Source organism: Microcebus murinus, chromosome 4 (genome assembly GCF_040939455.1).
Source record: "Microcebus murinus isolate Inina chromosome 4, M.murinus_Inina_mat1.0, whole genome shotgun sequence".
In the NCBI taxonomy this organism is placed as follows: domain Eukaryota; kingdom Metazoa; phylum Chordata; class Mammalia; order Primates; family Cheirogaleidae; genus Microcebus; species Microcebus murinus.
The window spans coordinates 41,800,106-41,821,487 of record NC_134107.1 but is presented as its reverse complement, the minus strand read 5'-3'; the positions used below and the strand labels follow the sequence as shown (position 1 = coordinate 41,821,487).

At 38.9% G+C, this 21,382-nt stretch overlaps 1 protein-coding gene across 2 annotated transcripts in view; it reads left to right on the top strand.

Moving 5' to 3' along the window:
- NELL1 (neural EGFL like 1) overlaps positions 1-21,382 on the top strand; it is a 761,891-nt gene that overhangs the window by 393,656 nt on the left and 346,853 nt on the right. The window lies entirely within an intron of this gene.

Sequence of the window (21,382 nt, the reverse complement as noted above, 5' to 3'; positions counted from 1 at the left end):
ATAAAACATAAGTATTAGTTTTGTTAAAAGATAATTTTGTTAAATTTATTGCTTTTTGAAACTACTTATTCAATATGTAAATGATCATTAAAAATTAAGTGGATATAGGCCGGGTGCGGTGGCTCACGCCTGTAATCCTAGCACTCTGGGAGGCCGAGGTGGGTGGATTGCTCAAGGTCAGAAGTTCGAAACCAGCCTGAGCGAGACCCCGTCTCTACTATAAATAGAAAGAAATTAATTGGCCAACTAATATATATAGAAAAAATTAGCCGGGCATGGTGGCGCATGCCGGTTGTCCCAGCTACTTGGGAGGCTGAGGCAGGAGGATTGCTTGAGCCCAGGAGTTTGAGGTTGCTGTGAGCTAGGCTGATGCCACGGCACTCACTCTAGCCTGGGCAACAAAGTGAGACTCTGTCTCAAAAAAAAAAAAAAAAAAAAATTAAGTGGATATAAAAGTTAAAGTTTATAGAAAGTTTATAAAAGTCTTATAAAGTGCTTAAAATTAGATGGATTTATTTATAAGATTATATTAAAATTAAATTTATCATTAATACACTAATAAAAAGAAATTTGGTTTTCTCTTTTGAACTAAATTGTCATATATTTAGGAATAACAAAAGATTTTTTATTCACCTTTTAATAAACTGCAAAAAGGAAAGGAAGGAAAAAAAGACACAGATGTAGCCTCCTTATTAATTTGTTCTTCAGTCTGTCTATTAGGTCTTTATTTTTTTTTTAACTTTTTAAGAGATGTTTTAAAAGACTGTGCGAATGTCATTCTGACATACTCTTTTCTTTGGTGGTATTGCTTTGCTGAATAGTTTATGTAACTTTTGCATGCTGACTTAGGCCATAATGATGTTTTATTAACCACTATTGACTTGTTTTTTGGAATTATCATACAAGTGATCAAAGAACCTCCCTTTGCACATCAGGAGATTTCTGTGAAGGAGAACTGGAGACACAGGTTCAGGATGGACAGCTGGTCTTCCCTTTGAAGTATTTGTCATGCTGAGTTTTGTAGATGTGTTTGAACACTTGTTGGCACATGTCACACCTCTGGCATTAACTCTGCTCTTTGTTTAAACTGATGCCCACAGTGCCAAAGCAGCAACACAACTGCTCATGGTGCAATGATAACAGGTTCCAGTTGTGCCTTTCCTCAAAAACTGGCTTGCATTTTGGGGCTTGGGGGAAGGTAATTTTGGGTCATGAAAAGTATAGGAACTAAATATCTAAAGACCTGCATCAAGTCTCAGCTTTGGTATTACTAGTTTCATGACTTTGGGCATGTATAGCTGTTATATAACTGTTCCACCTCTTCTTTGGTAAAGAAGGCTTCTGAAAGCCTATGAATCTAAGTGCTATGACTGACCAACGAGGCCAGAGGAAAGGCATAACTTCAGGCTGGGATGACCAAAGAAAGCTTCTTTGAGTTTTAGGATCTTTAGAACAGTGAAATAGGATTTTGCTGTTGTTGGAACTGTGAGGAGAGGAGAGTCTTCTCTGGAAGGAGTCAGAGCATGGAGAAAAAAGGTCCAAGGCTTGTTTAGGCAACTCCTATAGGACATGACAGCCTTTTAATTTTACTGGGGATGAGACCTCTTGAAAGGGTGCAGCATTCTTAAACAAATGCATCTGTGCTTCTCTGGCTTCTTTGCTTTCAAATCCCTGATTTTGACAATTCGGATAGTCACTTATTCAAGAGTAAATATTTTTGAGTGTCAACTATGTCCTAGGTCCTCTTTTGTGTACTGAGGATAAATGATGAAAGAGACAAGAGCCCTGCTCTCATGTAAGAAACATCACAAAGATTTCTACTACTTTTATGGTCAATTAGGACATCTGATCTATAGAATTTACATGTGTAGAGGGAGCATGTTAGCACAGTTTTATATATCATTTGAGAGAGGTGTATTTGCAGGCCATAATAACCTGTTTAATAGAACATTGAGTGAAATGCAAAGTCCAAATGTGTGAGTATTGGAGTTATGACTGAATTGCATTTTGGAGCCAGTACAACTAGATTTACTACTTGTACAAATTACTTAACTTCTCTAAAATTTGATTGCTTCTCTGTATAATGTGCATGATATTAATATTTATATCATGGGGTTGTTTTGAGTATTAAATAAAAGAATGTAAAAGACCTATTGTCTAGCATATGACATGCGTGTAATACATGCTAGGTGTCACTGTTATAATTCTATCATTTTTGTTTTCTACTTAATACTGAACATAGAATCACAGTACCTCTTTACAAAAGGGAACAAAATGCTGTTTCCTTTGTTCCTGTCACCTTTATTGCTTTCTAGTAAACTCAGAAAGCTCCTTAGTTGTTGGGAGAATGTAGATCAGATAAGCAATCTCTTTGCTTTTGCTTTTACAAAAGCATCTCTTCGTAACTTCCTTGAGTGGTAGAAAAGAGAAAATTATCTCCTTTTAGGAATAATGGTGACTGTATTTATTAAGAGTGGGTAGACATGTCCTATGACAAGTATAACTTGTGAAGAACAGGAGCAGAGAAATGTGTAATTGTTTGGTGCAGTATAGATATTCAGAAAGCTGATGAACATGATTCAGGAGGCATTTTGTTAATATGACCGGAATAACCAATGGCGTAGAGGGTACTTGGTACAGAGTTGAGCCCAGACTTTGAAGCCAGAAAGACCTGAATTTGCATCTTAATTCCATAACTCATGTGCTCTGCAGCAAGTCACTTTAACACATCTGAGACTATTTCCTTGTTTGCAAAATGGGAATAATAACAATGGCACTTCCTTTATCATAGCATGATATGAGAGATAAGTGAGCTAATAAATGTAAAACCTTTAGTGGAAGTATGGCACATAGAATCAGCAGGGAAAAAAAAACCCCATTTAACTAGATATCTCGAAATATCTACAACATAGTAGTTGCTCCACAAATATTAAATTCCTTCTCTTTCCTCTCAGTTACTGTATATACTTTAATATATAGGAGAATATTTGGATACTGGCCTCTACCTTTTGAGAATATTTATCACTTTTTGGCCCCTAAAGTTGGTATTTTAAGTTTCATTCTTGAAACTGTTTACAGATTTTAACACCTGAGCCCCTCCCCTGTGCAATGGCTAGCATATAGGTTGTCTTTTACCCACATGACCTTACACAATGATGTTTAATGCCTCACTATCAGCCAGATGAACTTTAAGGTATTGTAAAACACATCTTAATTATCTTTATATCAATTATTTATGCAACAAATATTTATTGAGTATCTGGTATATGCTGGGCTTTGTTCTAGGTATTGGATATTCAACAGGCTGTAAGGTAAACCAAATCCCTGCCATCATGGAGTTCATATTCTAGATAGGGAAGCAGCTAATTAAAAAAAAGTATTATTTTTGTTAAAGGGCTGTAAAGAAAAACAAGATAGGGTAAAGGGTTAGGAAATGATTGGTATGATCCAGAGGGCTAATTAATACAGTATAGTATAGGGGAAAACCTATTGAGACATCACCCTATTTGAACCAAAACATGAATAAGGAGTCAGTATGAATGATCAAAAGTTGTGTGAGAATATTGTAGGCAGAAAGAACACTAAATGCTATGTTTCCAAAGAAGGACTGAACTTGGTGTGTTTGAGGGAAAAAGAGAAGGCTGCCACGCCTGGTGTGAGAAAGGTAGGTGCTGAGGTTAGAGCAATAAGGAGAGACCAAGGCATGTAGGGCCATGTGGACCCTGGTAAGGGCTTTAGATTTAATACTAAATGTTCTGTGAAGCCATTGAAAGCTTATCCAAGTACAGCAGTGATCACATTGACACTATTGGCCATGATAGTGGTCATACTGTGTTGGTCAATCAATTGGTATTTAGGTAGCATTTCCTATATTTCTAGCAGCATTGAAGGTGAGGGTGGGGTAGTTCCACTGGAGTGTTGTTGGGTTCAGAGAGGTAGTACAAGAAATGACTCTGTCCATAAGGAACTTAATATTTAAGTGGGGAGACAAATCTATTACACAGGGAATAATTTGCAAATAATGTGCTAAACTGTAGTGAGAAAGAAGAGGCTCCTGTGATTTGAAGCAATTTAAAAAGAGCGTTATGGTTACCATTATTATTATTGTCATTGTCATCATTTGAATTAGTGTCCATTTTTTCCAGCAAAATGTGACTATTGTTTGCAAAATGTTCAGCAGCAGGCGATTTAGTCAAAAGTTTAAGTGGACATCTTCTTCACCAGTCAAATCCAAATTGTATCACCAACTTTTTCCTATATGGACCAAGATGCCCAGTGCTCACTGGTAAAGAAGTGAAGAGAAGAAGTTGAGTTTGCTGGGCCTCTCCTTAGATGCGGTAATTCTACCTTCAGTTGACATAGCCCAATTAGTGTTTTGAAATCTGACTCACTCTGACTGGTGTGTCCCTCCCTCATGGAGGAGAGAAGAATGAGGCATAAAGAAATAGGTGGAGATTTTCTCCTCCCACCTTCAAATCCAGAGTTAATTCATTTTATAAAAGTGGATGGGCCGGGCGCGGTGGCTCACACCTATAATCCTAGCACTCTGGGAGGCCGAGGTGGGCGGATTGCTCGAGGTTGGGAGTTCGAAACCATCCTGAGCGAGACCCCGTCTCTACTAAAAATAGAAAGAAATTAATTGACCAACTAAAAAATATATATATACAAAAAATTAGCCGGGCATGGTGGTGCATGCCTGTAGTCCCAGCTACTTGGGAGGCTGAGGCAGGAGGATCGCTTGAGCCCCGGAGATTGAGGTTGCTGTGAGCCAGGCTGACGCCACGGCACTGACTCTAGCCAGGGCAACAAAAGTGAGACTCTGTCTCAAAAAAAAAAAAAAAAAAAAAAGTGGATGGAACTACTGGACTGGATTACATGTGAGTGTTAGATATTGGAGGTAGAGATGTGTGTCATCCGGATACAGATCTGTGAATAAGGATGAGAAAGTGTGTGGAGAAAAGTACATGAGGCCAGTGGCCTAGAAGAGAATCCCATATACAGACCAAGGGGGAAGAAGCAGCAGTAAAAACATCAATAAAATTAAAGAGATTATAAATGGAAATAAAAGATGGAAAGAGTCGGTGGTTGGCAGTATTGCTAGAGGATCATACAGAGACTCAGGAGGGTGATGGCATTGAAAATTCCATTATATTTGGCAGGAAAAGTCACTGGCAGTATTCCAAAGAGCAGAATCATTGCTATCTCCAATAACAGGATTTAAAAAGAGATATTTTGATAGAAAGATGGACAGTAGGTAGAATTTGGAGGGTTTTGCCAGTCAAAGGATTAGAAAGAATTGGAGAGAAACCTGAAGGAGACGGCAAGGTCAAGTGAAAGATATGCTGTCTTTCTCAAAACAACTTTTGAGATGAGGAGTACTTGGAGGGAGGAGTGGATTGAAGATGTTTGGGAGGGAGGCATCACCGCAGGCAGGCAGTGGAGGTGGAGGAGCTGGCTTTGTGGAGGAGGATGGACACCTTTTCTTCTAAGGCTGGCAGGAAGGGTTAGAGCTTAGATGCAGGGAGGGGGAACTGTTGCGAAAGCCAAGTGTATTTGCAGAGATCCACACCTGGCAAATCAGTGGCTCCATCTTTTCATTTAGTACATTTTTCTGCAACATAGTTTCCTTTCTCTATCTTTCAGAAACCATGAAAGCCAGTTCTCTCTGTATGTAGAAATGTAAGCTTTCCTCCACGAGGGATCTTTGAAATGTAGCATATACTCTATTGCTCCGACACAATCTCAGCACTTTGTTTCACGAAGGTGTTTTGCTACCTGAGGATGGGGAGAACCTGATGGCATTGTTGTACAACTAAATCTGGGTTTGAGAGCTCTGCATGAGTGGCATTTAATTCTTATTCTCTCAGTGCCCTTGGGGAAAGTCTCATAATTGCTCTCTCAGTCTCCCCATCTGCAAAACTGGTATAAAACTCCCCTTCTTCTCCCCAGAGCATGGAGGGGGGATTACTAAGTTAATGTTTTATAAATCACTGGAAAGATTCTAAATGTGAACTGCTATCATTACCCACCTACTAGATATGATGGCACTCATAATGATATATTTATTACCTCATGTTCATTTCCATGGCAATAGCCTGTGCATTCGTAAAGAGATTATGCTTTCTCTGCCAGGGCAAAAACAGAGGCAGACCATCTATCACCCGGAGACACATCAGCAAGAAAATGAAAAGTGAATATATATGGTTTGTTTTGACCTAAATATTGTTTTGGGCGCAGAGCCTGTTGTGAATATTTCTCTTGAAAACAAAATCTGCCCCCTACCTTGCTGAAGAAATATTTAAAATAAAATGAGACATGAAGGCTTCTTGGATCATGCTGGGTTTGAGATGTCAACATATGAAATTTGAAATCCAACTGTGACTAGGTGTGATTTATCAATGAGTGCTTAGCAACTTTTAAAATTGCATTCCCCAAACAGTAAATTCAGGAATGTCTGATTTTTAATTAAGAAGGTGCGATAGTTTCTGTTTGCAAACATGGCCAATGAGGGCTCCTTCCTTTTGCTAGGTGTTAGTGCAAGGACTTTGTGTGTGGTCTTGTGTCAAAGCTCTTGGATGACTATGGATCCTAGAGTGCAGCTCATTATTTTCTGGGAAATATTTGACTATATTTCAATTAATTCAACTAATGAAGTTGGGGTTTGTCATGCACTGTCCTCACCGGAGTACTTTTGGAAGAATAATAGAAGTGGGAAGTGTTGAGGGCTTGTGCCTCTAGTTGGTATGTGACAGCCTCTACATAAAGACGAGATGGTGTGTGGAGAATCATACAGAACAGCTCCCCCCTACCTCTGGCCCCTAAAAGACTACCCTAAGGCAGGTGAGAGGACCTTCTTCATAAAGTGACAGTGTGATCTTGTTTTTTTCCCCACCCATTTTCTCAGTTGCCTTTGCTGTTTTCTAAGAGTGCTGCCCATGACTAGTGATGCCTGCAGTAGTACCATCAACTCAGTGCCCACTTTTTGGTTATCCCTCCTAACTCAGGGCCACTGCACTTGCTTTCCCCTGTGCCCAGAGTGTGTTTCCCCTTGACTTGTGCATGGCTGGCTCCTTTACTTCCTTCAGGACTCTGACAAAGGTCTCCATCTCAAGCTTCCCTGGCTACCTTTCCAAAATGCCAGTCCCTACTGAGACTTTCTTCCTCTGTTCTCTGTTATGTTTCCTCCCTTTTCCCCCACCCTTAGAACTTACCACTATGCAGTACACTATATATTTTACTCATTTACCTTATTCATTGCCCAGCTCTTCCACTAGAATGAAAAGTCTGTGAGGGCAGGAATTTTGTCAGTTTTCATCAGTATCAAATCCTAGTGCCTATAGTAATACCTGGTATATAGTTGGTTCTTGATAAATATTTGTTTACATTTTAGGTGATCAATAAATATGACCAATAAATATTCTATGTACTCAGTGCTGTAGTAGATAAGTAAAGATACATTCAGTGGCAAGTAACAGAAAATCCTACTTAAATTAGAGTAAATAGTAAGGGGCCTTTATTGACTCATGTACACAAAAGCCCAAAAGGTCAAGTAGTTTTGACGGCTGGTTTGACACAGGAACACAAAGGATGTTACCAAGGATCTGGAGTTTTTCCTTTGTTTCTGTCTCTCTGCTCTGACTTCCATAGTTTCAACTTCATTCTCAGCTTCCTGAGATCTCATTGTGGTTTCCAGATGGGTGCTAGCAGCAATATTATCTTTCATATCACATAGGTAAACAGAGAGAAGACTGTCTCTGAGAAACTCAATCAGAATTTCTAGAAGGATCCTTTCCCAGGAGCCCCCAGCTCACATGCCCACTCCTGAACCAAACACATTGACGAGCAATTACACTGATTAGCTTAAGCTAAACTAAGTTACATGCTTCATCTCAAGAACCTGGGTTGAACTTGGAGTCTCCCAAAGCACTAGAGCTGTGTGTGGGTGTACACTAATGAAAATCAGGATATTTACAAAAAGAAAAGCAAATGAATAATAAGGAGAGAACTACAAAGCCCTTTAACAAGATCACTTGTTTCACAAAGCCTAAGGTCTACTGAAGAAAATTAAGTATGTAAATTAGGATCATGTACTGTGTGCTATGAGATGGGAATGCGGATGTGAGAGTTTAATGAGATCACATATGTAAAGGACTTAGAACTGTTGAACGCATTAGAGTTTAATAACTGCTGCTAAAATTGATTTTATTGTGAGTTTATTGTTATTATCACAATATACAGAAGCCTTGGAAGGGTATTCTGATGGTCATCTCTCTTGATCACCAGCTTTGAACCAGGATTTATCCATAGCGCTGAAAGTCTGCAGTTAATTAACACTAAGGCATCTGCTTAATCTCTTAAAGGTCTCATATGGTAAAATTTATCCAATTATTTACTTTTTGCATATGCCATTATTATAGAAAAGAAATGAAAATGAAAATTGTTTAGATTCAGATTTTTAATATACTGGCAGCACTTAATGAAAACATTTCTTTCATAGTTATGTAAGTATCAAATTGGAGACTTTAAAGTTAGAAAAGAGATTAGTGGTTATCTACTTATCATCTTCATTTTATGAATGAAAAACTGAGGCCCAGACGGTTAACTTGCTCCAAGGTTACGTACCTAGGTCATCACTGGTTGAGTTTTTTCCAGATAATGTGTCAGAATGTTCTCTGTTATTGACATTGGAGAAAATACATGAATGACTACCTTTATAGACCCTGTGAAGTAGTCTAATAACTATGTCCCAAGAGAGCAAGAAACTAAGTGCTTTGGAAGATTTAGTTTCACAGATGAAAAATGAGAAATTGGAGACTCAGTTTTATTCCAGTTTATACCCATATACACATCCATTACACACATAATGTATTTGCAGAGAAAAATCTTGCTTGATTAACCTAACTGGTCTCAAAAATCAAATTTGAGATCTCAGTGCTCAAAAGAAATAAAACATAAAAAAAATAAGAATCTCACTAGAAAACTTTTAGTCCTTGATATTCAGTTAATTGTTCCTTCAGGACACAATCTGAAGCGAGCTGCCTTCCCTCTGCTCTGTAGGTTTTTTTATAAGCATTTAGAACCAAGGGCTTTCTTGGGCAATCACACACCATGAGTTGGCATTTCCTATTGGTGTTTTATCCTTCTGTCTCATTGCATGACCTCGGGTGAGCCAGTTAACCTCTCTGTGCCTCAGATCATAAAAACCAATCCCTCCCTACCACATCGAGATGTGGTAAAGATAAATTAGACTTCAGTGAATTTTAAATAAGAAACCTGTGAAGATAAATGGATGGTGGTGTTTGAGCCTTATAAATCTAAAGAGAAGTGATAAAAGATGATGATTAAGGAAACAGCAGTAGCTTAGAGCAGAGGGGAAACTTCAGGCACCTAGCAATGCGGAGAGCATTGGCATCATTTTCTTCCCCCTTTCTCGTTCCTCTTTTCTCTCTTTCTCTCCTATCTCTCTGGAATAAAGCCATGACTCAAAGGTCACATTCTCTGAAACAAAATTTCAGTTCTGTGTCTCTTTTCCATTCCGATCCAATTCTACCAGCTGAGGATATCTACTGGTTAGCAGATATACTGTTAGGATGAGCCTTTCTGGTCCTCTCAAGAAATTGCATGGAGTGGTAATGGAATATACATGGTATTATTCTTGGCAGGTGGTGTGGATTGGCTCACTCACCATCCCTTCTAACCTCTGCAGGCATCTCTTTCTGTTCCATAGAGGCTGGGATGCTAAATCTACGTTTGCTATCCAGGTCCCAAGTGTGACTTAGGGTGTGCCACACAGATAAATTCTTGGTGGCTTTGAGCAAAAACTGAGTTATATGGAAAGACAGGAAGTGACATTGTTCCTCTCTATATAACATGCCTTTTTTCTTCTGGCTAAATTTAAGATTTTTCTCTTTCCACTGGTGTGAGCTATTTGATTATGGTGTGACTAGATGTAGTTTTTTATTTTTTATATATATATGAAATGTCTGAAATAGGAAAAGCCATACAGACAGAAGTAGGTTAGTGGTTTCTTACAGATAGGGGTTTGGGGTCAAGAGTAGAATGGTAAATAAAGGTGGAGGGTTTCTTTTTGAGGTGCTGGAAATGTTCTAAAATTGCGAGTGATGATTGCACAATTCCATGAGTAAACTAAAAACCATTAAATTATACATTTTAAACAAACTAAAAAAAAAAGTTAGGAAGTGACAGAGGTTTCCATTGTGTTGGATTAAATCATCGCAGAGGCATAGTGTCAGCTCTGTGCTTTATTCATGGGCTTTCTGACTTGACAACTTCCAGATCATGGCAGAGCTGGGGTGGTTCTGAAGTGGCAGCAAGCTTTCTGATTCTGCAGCCTCCTGGTCACAGCAGAAGCAGAGTCCTCCTTGGCTTCCTAATTCTGTGGGGTGGTTTGGTGAATTATTCCTGGAAGTTCAGCCTGGAACATCTGTTTCTTTAGCCTTTCCTCCTCCTTTCTTCTCACCTGGTCTAGGACCCGTTAACCAAAGCTCCAGCAGCAACCTTGCATCACGAGATAACTAAAACGATGGAATCTACTCACAAAGATGATGGGACAGGCTAGCAGGAGCTTGGATCTTGCTGGCCATAAAGCCAGCATACCATTTGTGGACTGCCTGCCTTCTGACTCATTTTATATGAAATGATTAGAGAAATAAACAGTATGTAAGCCCTACTAGTCAAGTCACTGTTTCTTATTGCTGAATCTAATCCTAATGGATACACAGGCTCTATGGAAAAGAAGCACAATATGACACGAATAAAACTATTCTGAGTCAGCTGAGAGCTGAGGGAAGCTCCTCTGAGTCCCAAGTTATATGTAAGTAAAATAAGGTAGAAATATATACCGATGAACAAATATTCTCAAAAGGGCAGCTGAGTGAGAGGTAGGGAGGAGGTAATCTGGGCAGGGATGTATGGAATGACTGTATGCATGTGCATTTCCAGGCCAGACTCCCTCCTTATGCCTTCACCAGTTGCCTTCTTGAGTTTGTGTTTACCGTTAGGGCAAGAGTCAAAGATTACTTTGCTTTAACTTACTGTTACAGCAACTTTGCTGTGACTGTCCTGTTCAAGGACAGTTTGGGTTAAACTTTGTGTAGCAGGATGAAATTTTTATTATCTTTATAGCTGGCAAGAGAATTCCTCTTAGAGAGGGATTTTTGCTTAGGACAATAATTTAATAAGCTCAATGGGAGGAATTGGGGAGGTGGAAGGGGTTGTTTGAGTATTCTGACATAGAAATAAACCGGAGTTTGTTTGTAGGCGATGGAGAAGGAGAAAAGAGAGGGGGGCGGAGAGAATAACCAAGGAGATGGTGTGAAGTTAGGGCATCATGTGGGGTGAAAGAGCTAGTGGAAAATCCTCAGGGGAGTGGCCAAAGGACCTATAAGAACAAGGATATCTCATGTTCAGGGTATTGACTTTGTATAGCTGGGCTATAGGGCTCTCCTTTTCAAAAATAAATATATTCACCCATACAAATACCTATTATGAGGATACTTTTCTTCCTTTTGTATTTCATTCTTTCTGAAATTAAGGAAAGGGCTGGATTTCACATCTAAATCTATTTCATGGGAAACAAAAACAATACACCTCAAATAGTGGAACTATCTGTAGGCTGGATGAATTCATTCAGATTAGACACCCCAGCTCTATTAACCCATGTGAATTTATGTAAATCTTACATAGGGCACTGGACTTCTATGGTTGTACAATACGGGTGCAGACCAATCTGAATCTGGGAATCCTAAAGTGACAGTTGGTTATTTTTCTTTCTGAGGAGCTCTCTGTGGATAGGTTCCTATTATATAGTCTCAATAAGAGGAGATATTCATCAATGTTTCAACATAGAGTAGAAAGCAAGACTTGCAAAAAAAATGATACTATATAGACTAGGCGGAAGAAGTCTGTGTCAAGACAAGTGTAAGAACAGGGAATAAAGGAGATGGACCATAGGAAGAGGTGGGGAAACAGGAGGTGGGGGAAAGGAAGATAGCAAAAGGATTAGACACAGAAAACCAGGAAAGGTTAAGTATAAAGTCTGGTTTGGAAGGAAGAACACGCATAATGTCTCAAAATGGTACCTTAAAACAAGTGAGCAAAGGTAGAACATTAGGTGCTGGGGCGCTTTAAAGGGAGAATGTGTGGGTTTAAGGAATGGGGACTCTAGGAAAACAGCAAGGCAAGTACATTGAGGTGTTATTGCTTGCAGGAAACCTCAGGTGGGCTGGCCATGTGATGGGCTGAGGGAATGATGCTATGGAAGATGAAGGGAACACCTTGAGACAAGTTCCTGACTAATGGAAACTAGAAGTAAACCACTGTTTTTCTTGCACATTTATGTCTACGGAGAGTTGTATTATGATTGAGTCCAATAATTTAAGATATGTGAAATATGCATGCATGCTCCCCTCCCTGCATCTGTTTTTGTATTGGAAACTAAAAATGCTTTAAGAAGCTATTAAAACATAAGTCATGTGAAACTTTAGGATTTCAAAGACCAATCTATCTATTTATCTATCTATTGAGAGAGAGCAAGACAGAGAATATAGGTTTTGTTAGCAGAAATGCCCTGTCTCTTATGCTGTGGTTTTCCTTCCCACTCTGTCACTGGGGCCCTGTCCCTAAGGAAAGGCTCCTGGGTACGAGGATGAGTGGGTATTTGTGCTGCATAGTCTGCTGCTTTTAGTGTGACTGGCTCAGGAGCATGATGGGAAATGAAGGTAGTAGTCACAGCAGGTGGAAGACCCTAATGTCCATTTTGAGAACTGAACTTTCTTCAGAGTCTGAGAGAGAATCACTCAAGAACTGGCCTGAATAGAATGCCAAGCATGAAGAGCAGTTTCAGTTGCTGACTATACTATAATTGGAGAACAAGGGAGAGACAGATTGACAGGCTCTGAAACCCAGAGATGAGGTAGGATTTCTCATGTCAAGGAAGTCCCTAAAATGCTGTTCCATAGCGCTCTTGATCTCAGGCTCTGGAGCCAGGCAGACCTGATAGGAGTGCCAGCTCCATCACATATTGGCACCTACCTTGGGGCAAATCATCTCAACCTCTGTGAGTAGGTTTCCTTAGTCACAAAGCTTAAATAATAATAATAATGGCAATATCTACCCCATGGGGTTGTTATGATTAAATGAATTAGTACATGTAAAACACTTGAAACAGTGCCAGGTATAAGTAAGTGCTTTATAGCTATGTGTTTATTAATATTATTATTTCTTTTATCATCATTTCTTATGTGCCAAGCACCGAGGGCAGTGCTTTATATGGAGTATCTAATTTAATTGTTATGACAAGTTTATGAACAGGTATTATTATTGCCCTCATTTTATAAATGGAGAAACTGAGACTTAGACAAGTTAAATAATTTGTCCAACTAGTAGGTGGTAGAATCAGGTTGTAAACCTAGACAGGCCAAATCTAGAGCCCAGTTTCTTAACTGTGTAAACTTGTTAGGCACATGGCACATACTAATGGCTTGGCAAATAATAGCTACTATTATACTATAATCATTTAAGATGAAACTGGTGTGAGGTAGAGGAAAATCATTAATCCAAGCAATTGAGATAGAAAGGTGTGGGTTGGTAATATTTAAGATCAACTAAATGTCAGATGCAGAAAGGAAATGCCAAAATTAATGTTTGGGACTTAGGATACATAGGTTGATCGTGCTGCTGCTGTCTCTTAGTATCCCATTATGTAAGAAGTACAATCCAAGAGTCAATAAGCATGATCTTGGCCACATGTCTTAAATATATTTGAATAGACATACTTGGGAAACAATGGCCATGGGGGCCCCTCCTTAACCTTAGTGGTGGACCTTTCCCTCTGTAATGTGTAACAGACTCTTTGGAAAGCAAACTCACGATCAGGGTGGTGGGTCAGATGTACCAGGAGTTTAATGTGTGTCAATTCTTATATTCCAACATTAAATGTCAAGGGTGAAGGAATCTCCTTTTACATCAGGAGTCTCCCTCTGTTTCTTCTCTACATCTTTTAGGTCTCTATTGTCAGGGCTTAGCCTAGGGCTTAGAACAAAGTAGGGTCACAGAAAATACTTGTTGACAGACTGTGTGCCCTCAGAATGAATCTGCTCCACTCCTCTCGGGCAATATAAACTAAGGCGAAGCTATTTCATGCCTCTCAGTTTCATCTAACTCATTTTTGAAATGGGAATAAATGGGAATAATCCTACTTATTATCAAAGACTGTTGTAAGGATTAAATTACATAAGAGGTATAAAATCCTCTGTGTAGTGTCTGTTGCACAGAAAACACTAATAGATACCAGTTCCTTTCCCTGCTCTGCCAATCAGGATCTGACAGAGGACAAAAAAATAAAGAACTCATCCCCAAAATGGTTCAAATAAAGAGCTTAATGATGGGGCTACTTATAGAGGCATGGGTGGGATTAGGATATAAAAAAGGAAGATGAGACAAATGATGTTAGCATCATTAGGAAAGCTTTGCCATGGTTAGGTCTGAAGGGATCAGAGGCAAGAGAGCTGGAATTGTGGAGCTGATGCTGCCCTTATAGCTTTGTAGCTGCTGCCAGAGGAAGTGGCATTAAAATAGGAAGGAAAGAACTAGAAAGAAGAAACTGCCTTCTTCTCTCTCCTCCTGCACTCTAGCCAGAATCCAGCTGTCCAGGGAGGCAGCGCAGAGCAGAGAAGGATGAGAATAGATGTGAGAGAGAGATAGGTAGATGGCAAATGGAGAATCACCAGCACACATACCGAACAGTAAAGGAAGATAATAATCGAAGAAAATACAACTCACTTTTCATGGTCTAGAAAAATTTCCTTTCCCTCTTCATGGCCCTGAGAGATTCCCTAGGCATTGAGCTTCTAAAAGTGGCACTGCAGGAATTTTCCTTAGAACACCTTTTAGTTAGAGAAACGGTAGTTCTGTGGGGCTTTAATAGCTGTTATTTGAAAAAAAAAATGGTTTTCATGATTAAATGAATGTGGGAAATGCTGAGCTGAAAAATATTAAATAGATTTATTTGCTGAAATTTTTCTCAGAGTCTTTGCTAACTAAGGAGTATTTTAAATCTCTCTGTGGGGGATGTAATGTGTAGCATTCCCCCAAATTTGTTTCCTGGGAGCATCTTATGGATAAATAACTTCTGGGAATATAAAGAAGGAAATTCTGGTTTAAGGGTTACAGCATAGGGGAAATGCATGGCCATCTTACCTCTGCTTTTTAAGATGCAAGCTGGGCCCAGATTTCCTGAGCCAGAACCCTCTGTTTTTATAAGTGGCTCAGCTCTAACCACAAAGCTCCTTCCACTTCTCTGATACCTTAGTAAAGCAGTTACTGTGCATTAGTTTGGCATAAGCAGTGGTGCCCTAATGGAGAGTTAAGCCGCACAAATAGTGGTCTTCAAGCTAAGGTCTCTACTGACAAGGATTTATTCCTATAGGGCCACCTCAGTGCAGGCCAGGTATGTCAACATTCCTAGCACCATTTGACAAGTACGTTAAGTGTTTATGACATAGAGGAATACAGAACGAGCTTGACAGTGTCTCTGTCATCAAGAAACTTGAAATATTGTTGTTCTAAAGGGATATAAACACATTAATCCATTCAGAAAAAAATTTCCAGATAGCCCTTGATCAAGTGCCAAAACCCATTATAGAACCAAGGGATATTCAATAATTGTTTGTGGTTATGCATATGAATGAAGAAGACTTTGCAGAAATTGCATGACCTCCCATGGGCCTCACAGGTGATGGGATTTTAATAGAGAACAGAGGGGTCAGGAGAGATGCATTGAAAGAGATTGGCATTTCAGGCAGAAGAATGGGAATAGCAAGGTTTGAGAAGGTAAATCATGTGTGTTTCTTCAGTTGATGGATTCATGGAAGGGAAGTACTAAGCTCTGACTATTTTACTTCTGAAGCCAAACTGACTCTGCTCTTGGTGGATTTCACTTAACAGGGGTTTATGATCCTTACTTCAATCAGTTCCTTGAGTCGCTGATGAATAGTGTGGGCTCAACTTCTCCCTGTGGGCTATTAGTATACTTTTCACCCACTGAAAGTTAATTAGAGGAAACAACCCCCTGCACACCTTTCACACTGATTCATCTGTAAGGAGCCAGCAAATTGGATTGGGGACTAGGGTGAATTTCACTTGAGATATTTTCTTTCTGCAGAGAAATTGACAGAATAGAAAGCCTGTGAGTTTCTGACTTGCAGTAGAAAGTTTTTTCTTTTAAAATTTGTATGCATGATAGAACCCTATAATAACATAATTCATCATATTACATTACCTTAGGGCCTACATTGTAGTCCTGGAACATAAATTCTGCATATGGCAAAATAAAGGCTCATTGATACTTGGGTTATCCATTTGGTTTTGCTAATTTTTCCCACCTTCTCTCTTTCTAACACCAATCACAGCATAAAGAAAAGAGCACCAGGGAAGATCACAAGAGTTTTGTTGCAGTTTTACTCTGTGACTCTGGTTCTGTTTATGAAGGAAGACCATGTAATATAACCACAGAGTGGTTAAGAAAACAGGCTTTGCCATCCTAGGAATTTTAAGTCTACATCTTAGTATGTTAGACACCTTCCTTCTCACTGTAGCATGTAGGTTTATATTTCATGTCTTGCATTTCCTAAACTAAAGGAACAGTCTCCCTATTCATTTATTCATTCATTTTTCATTGAGTTAACTACTTACGTGCTAGGTGCTATCCCTGGGGAGATAGACATAAACAAGATGCACAGAATTCCTATTCTCATGGAACTTCTAGCCACTGAAAGGAGACATGTAAACAGGTTTCCTTATTTACTGTGTATATGATGATTTCAGGTAGATATAATAACAGTAATAAGTTAAAAATGGCTAATAATAAATGCTATGATGAAAAGAAAACTGGGTGAAGCTAGAAAGTAATTAGAGGTATGAAGAGGGCCACATTAGATTATTTGGCCAGGGAAGGTGTGTGTTTGCATGTAGTCCATGTGGTCTATGTGGTTTGTGTGTGGTGTGTGTGCATGGTGTGGGTGATGTGTATGTTTATGTATGCATGTTGTGTGCCGATGATGCATGTGGTGATGTGTATGAATTCGAGGTGTATCTTGCAGACTACTTCAGCCATTTACCATATGTAATGACCTTGTTTAAATTACTTTTCTTCTCTAAGCCCTGATTTCCAAATCTGAAATTTGAAATGTCAGTAGCATCTCTGCCTTATGTGCTTGCTTTAAGTACTAAATGGGCTAAAGCATATAAAATGCCTTAGCATAGTCCCTAGCACAGAATAAGTCCTCAACAAAACTTATTGGTTGGAGATGAAATCTCAATGAATTTGCTTAACCTTTCTGAGGCTTGCTCTTTGTGTCAGTTGAATGGGAATTGTTACTCATACATGGTTTTGGCAAAAATCAAATGAGTATCCCCAAGCATCCATTCCAGGTTAAAGTGCTATACAGCATGAGGTATGTCTGCAGGTCTCACTTTATTGAAACACCTTTTCCCACCCATTAGAACTGTCTGATTTCTTTGTTCCAAACAAATAGAGGTCTGTTATCTCTTCCCAATCTTGACTGTAATACTGGTTGACAATGTAAAAGTAGGTAGGGACACCAATGCTCCCTGAAGGTGAAATACTTGATTTAATGGTCCTGGAATATCAGAGTGTTTAGACTACTCCTGAAGGATAAGGGCAAATCAATTTCTAATGCCCTGCTGTACCTTGTCACAGGTCAATATGTTTTCCAGCAATGGAAGGCAGGTGCAGGGGTGGTAGTTGATGGCATTTTGTTTGCACAAAGCATTTGTTGTCCAGCGATGGTAGCATCAGTGTGATTGAGTGTGAAAAGTGTGTACTTTTAATCTATTTCCTGATCTCAATTCTCCCCTCGCCACCCGTCATCTCTGCAAACTTCTCCCAGTGTAGTCTTTTGACAGGTGGTATGTTTTTGCCTGACATTGATTAAAGTTCTAACTCCATTGCTCAAAATGAAGTGCATACTAAATGTTAAACCAGCAAAGATGACTATACTTTTTGCCAAGAGACATCTTTTCAAATATGTTTTTGAAAAATTCAGTCTCCATTTGTTAAAAATAAGATTCTGGAGATTTTGGGGGGTTGGAGAAAGGAAAAGACAAAGCTGGGATTTGCAATAATATTGACCTTGATGAGTAGTGATAATACTGCAGGCTCTTAGATGTAAAGTTATTAGTATTTTCAATTTATCAAACTCAGCTTTTATCTGTGCAATTGACAATTGTGGAGATGGTCCTTAAAGTTAGCATTCCCTCAAATAAGTTTATTTTTAATTAAATGAAAATATGCAAATAGGAAATTATAGGGATTTTTTTTTCATGCCAAGAATGAGCATGAGAATTAAATATTTCAGGCACAAGGTACTTCGTATCTTTGTATTCTTTTTTTAAGCTATCTATTCCCAGAGTCTTTTACCTAATTATATCCTGAGTGATTTTAGAGATTTGGCCTCAACTGCATCCCTGTTTCTCTGCATTTACATAGACTTTCTCACAGAAAAGTCTGATCTTACTCCAGATTTGTTTTCTATAATTTTGATTTATGTCACCTCTTAGCACCTTAGAATGACCTTTCTAAATTATTTTTCTGAAATTCATGAGATGGCTCCTTCCTGTTGGTACAGATGGCACATAGATGATTGGGTCTTTTTATGTTCCTCTTAACTTCTTAGAGTAGGTGGATTTTAGCCCAGGCATTTAAAATACAATTGTGTTTTTATCAGGTATTTTATAAATCATAAAATTGCTAGTGTGTTAAATAGACATTTTTGATTTAACCAGATGGACCATTCATTAAGCCCATCTGAGGTCGACAAACAGGCTTTCAAAAATGAGAAGCTCGGTTTGGGGCTTTATGTGTGAGTTAATGGCGTGTATGTGCGTGCACGTGTGCCTCTGTGAGTATGTATGTGAGATGGTATTAATGTGGTTGGGAATGAAACAATCTTTGTTTTGTAAGAGTGGCTAGAACAGACTTGCAAGAAAATTTATGTATTTATTTTATTAAATAAATAGTTACTGAGTGCCTGCTATGTGCCAGGCACTGTACCAGGCACTGTGGATATGCAGGGAACTGAACAGACACAGTCTGTTTGCTGTCATGGAGCTCATCACCAATGGGGCTTAGGAGGGATGGAACTAAAGAAAAATTTAGTGTCTTTCCTAAATAATTTAACACATTATATCACCTTATTTATCAAAGTTGTAAATAATAAGTCAATGATGTAAATGTTATCCACATTTTATCAGTGAGGGAAATCGAGGCTCAGAGATTAATGTAATTGCCCAAGGTATACCACCAATCAGAAGTGGATCTAGGATTGTCTGACTCCAAAGTCTATACCCTTTCTACAACACTGTGCTTTTATTTCTCTTTAGAAATTGAGAATGGGTTCATACCCATGAGTGATCCTATTCCCAACCCCTGGAGGCAGCCATTGACTTATCAAGGCTTTTTACTAAAATTAAGAACCATGCTCTGGGCAGCATTAATGAACTCATGTTTGTCCAAACTCATGGCTTTTTCTATGTTCCCATTTAATGGATAAGATGAAGAAAATGGGATTAGACTGCCCAAGTAACAGGCTATAAGGCTGTATGGCTTGTGCTGGAAGGTTTGATTGAGCTGAGACCTGCTGTGGCTAAAATGTTGATATTTTGTAAAGGTTGTTTAAAGAGCTGCCACCTCTCCTAATGATAGGGGGATGTGGATTATTTTCAAGACCCCATTTTTGGATATACTGAAATATTTGATAGCCTAAAACAAATGCATGCATTTCAGAGAATATTTTCTTACTCTGCAGGATGGTGACATTGAATCTGGGTTGAAAGATGATTGGTTTGGGACTTGACATGGCAGAGGAAATCTATCTTTGCAGCCATCTCTGAAAAGCAAAGTGTGAAATGCTATTCCATTCAATTCATCAAACATTTATTGAGTGATTATTATCTGCCAGACTTTATGCTAAGTTCTGAGAATTCAAAGGTGAATAAACCACATTTTTTTTCCCCCTTAAGGAGCACAAGTCCAATGGGTAAGGCATACATGTTAAAATATATCACCTCTTTTATGGTGATCAAGGCAAAATATAAAAACATATGGTTTCTTAAGTAGTCATGAGGTTGGAGAGATTGATATAGGAAGAGAGAAGGAATTGAACAAAGACTTCCTGAAGGGAGGAGATGTTCTGGATTTTATAGGATGCCAGGAAATAAACCAGGCAATCATGAGACAGGTATTCCAAGTAGTGAAGGCAGAGTTTTTAATGGGGGCCTTTAAAAGATGATTTTGGGAAACATGAAATATGTAAAGTTCCATGTTGTTAATGCAAAAGTGTGAAAGATGGAAGTGATGAGGGTAGAAGATGAGAGTTAACATAAACCATGGCATAAAGAATCTTGTATTGCATGGTATAGAATTTATATGACTGAGTTATAAGTAAGTTGGTCTAGGGTGCCTTGTGGGTAAAATTAGGGGCAGAAAACTCACATGAAAGGTGAAAATATTACTTCGGGTAAGAGATAGTGATCTGAATTAAGACAATGAGGAAAGAGAGGACAGATTTGGCTTCAGGTAGAGGTTCTAGATCCTGGAGATTGTTGGATTTGGGAGCATATGAGTGAAAAGTCATCAGAGAATGGCTTTCAGGTTCTGACTTAGGAGACTGGGTGGATGATAGCATTACTAACCAAGAGGTTTATAGAAAAAGGAGAGTCTGGTAATGATGAAGGTCATTTGTTCAATTTGGACTAGTTGAGTGGAGGAAACTTTAGAAACCCTAGTGGAAATGACTTGGGGTTGGGTAAATGGATATGTCTGAGGCACTGAGTGTAGAGATGTGTGCTTGGGTATTGTCAAGACAAGAGCAGCATTTAAAAATATGGAAATATGTAAATTTACCATTGAAGAGAACAGAACCCCAGGTGAATCAAAATTTAGGAATTTAGGAAAGAAAAAGAACATACAGTCAAGGCAACTGAGAAGTAGTTAAAGAGTAGGACAGACAGCAGGAAAGTATTTTTCTTGAAATGTTGGAGGCAAGATTTTCAAGGAAGAAAGAGCAGGAAACTGAGAGGTCAAGTAACAGAGTTGTAAAACATCCCTTGGTTTAGATTAGGAGTGAATTTTGGCCTTTGCCAGGGAAGTGCTGGGGGGCCAGGGGACAGAGTCAGAGGGCTATATCTTAAAGGGTGAATGAGTGATGAGGAAGTGAAGGTAACAAATGTAAATAGGTTATTCAAACAGGCTGGGTGGAAGTAATTGAGGGAATGGATGGTAGCAAAAGAGGGATACCGGAAGAGGGTGAAGGAAGAGAGGTTGAGATGGATTAGAGAGAGT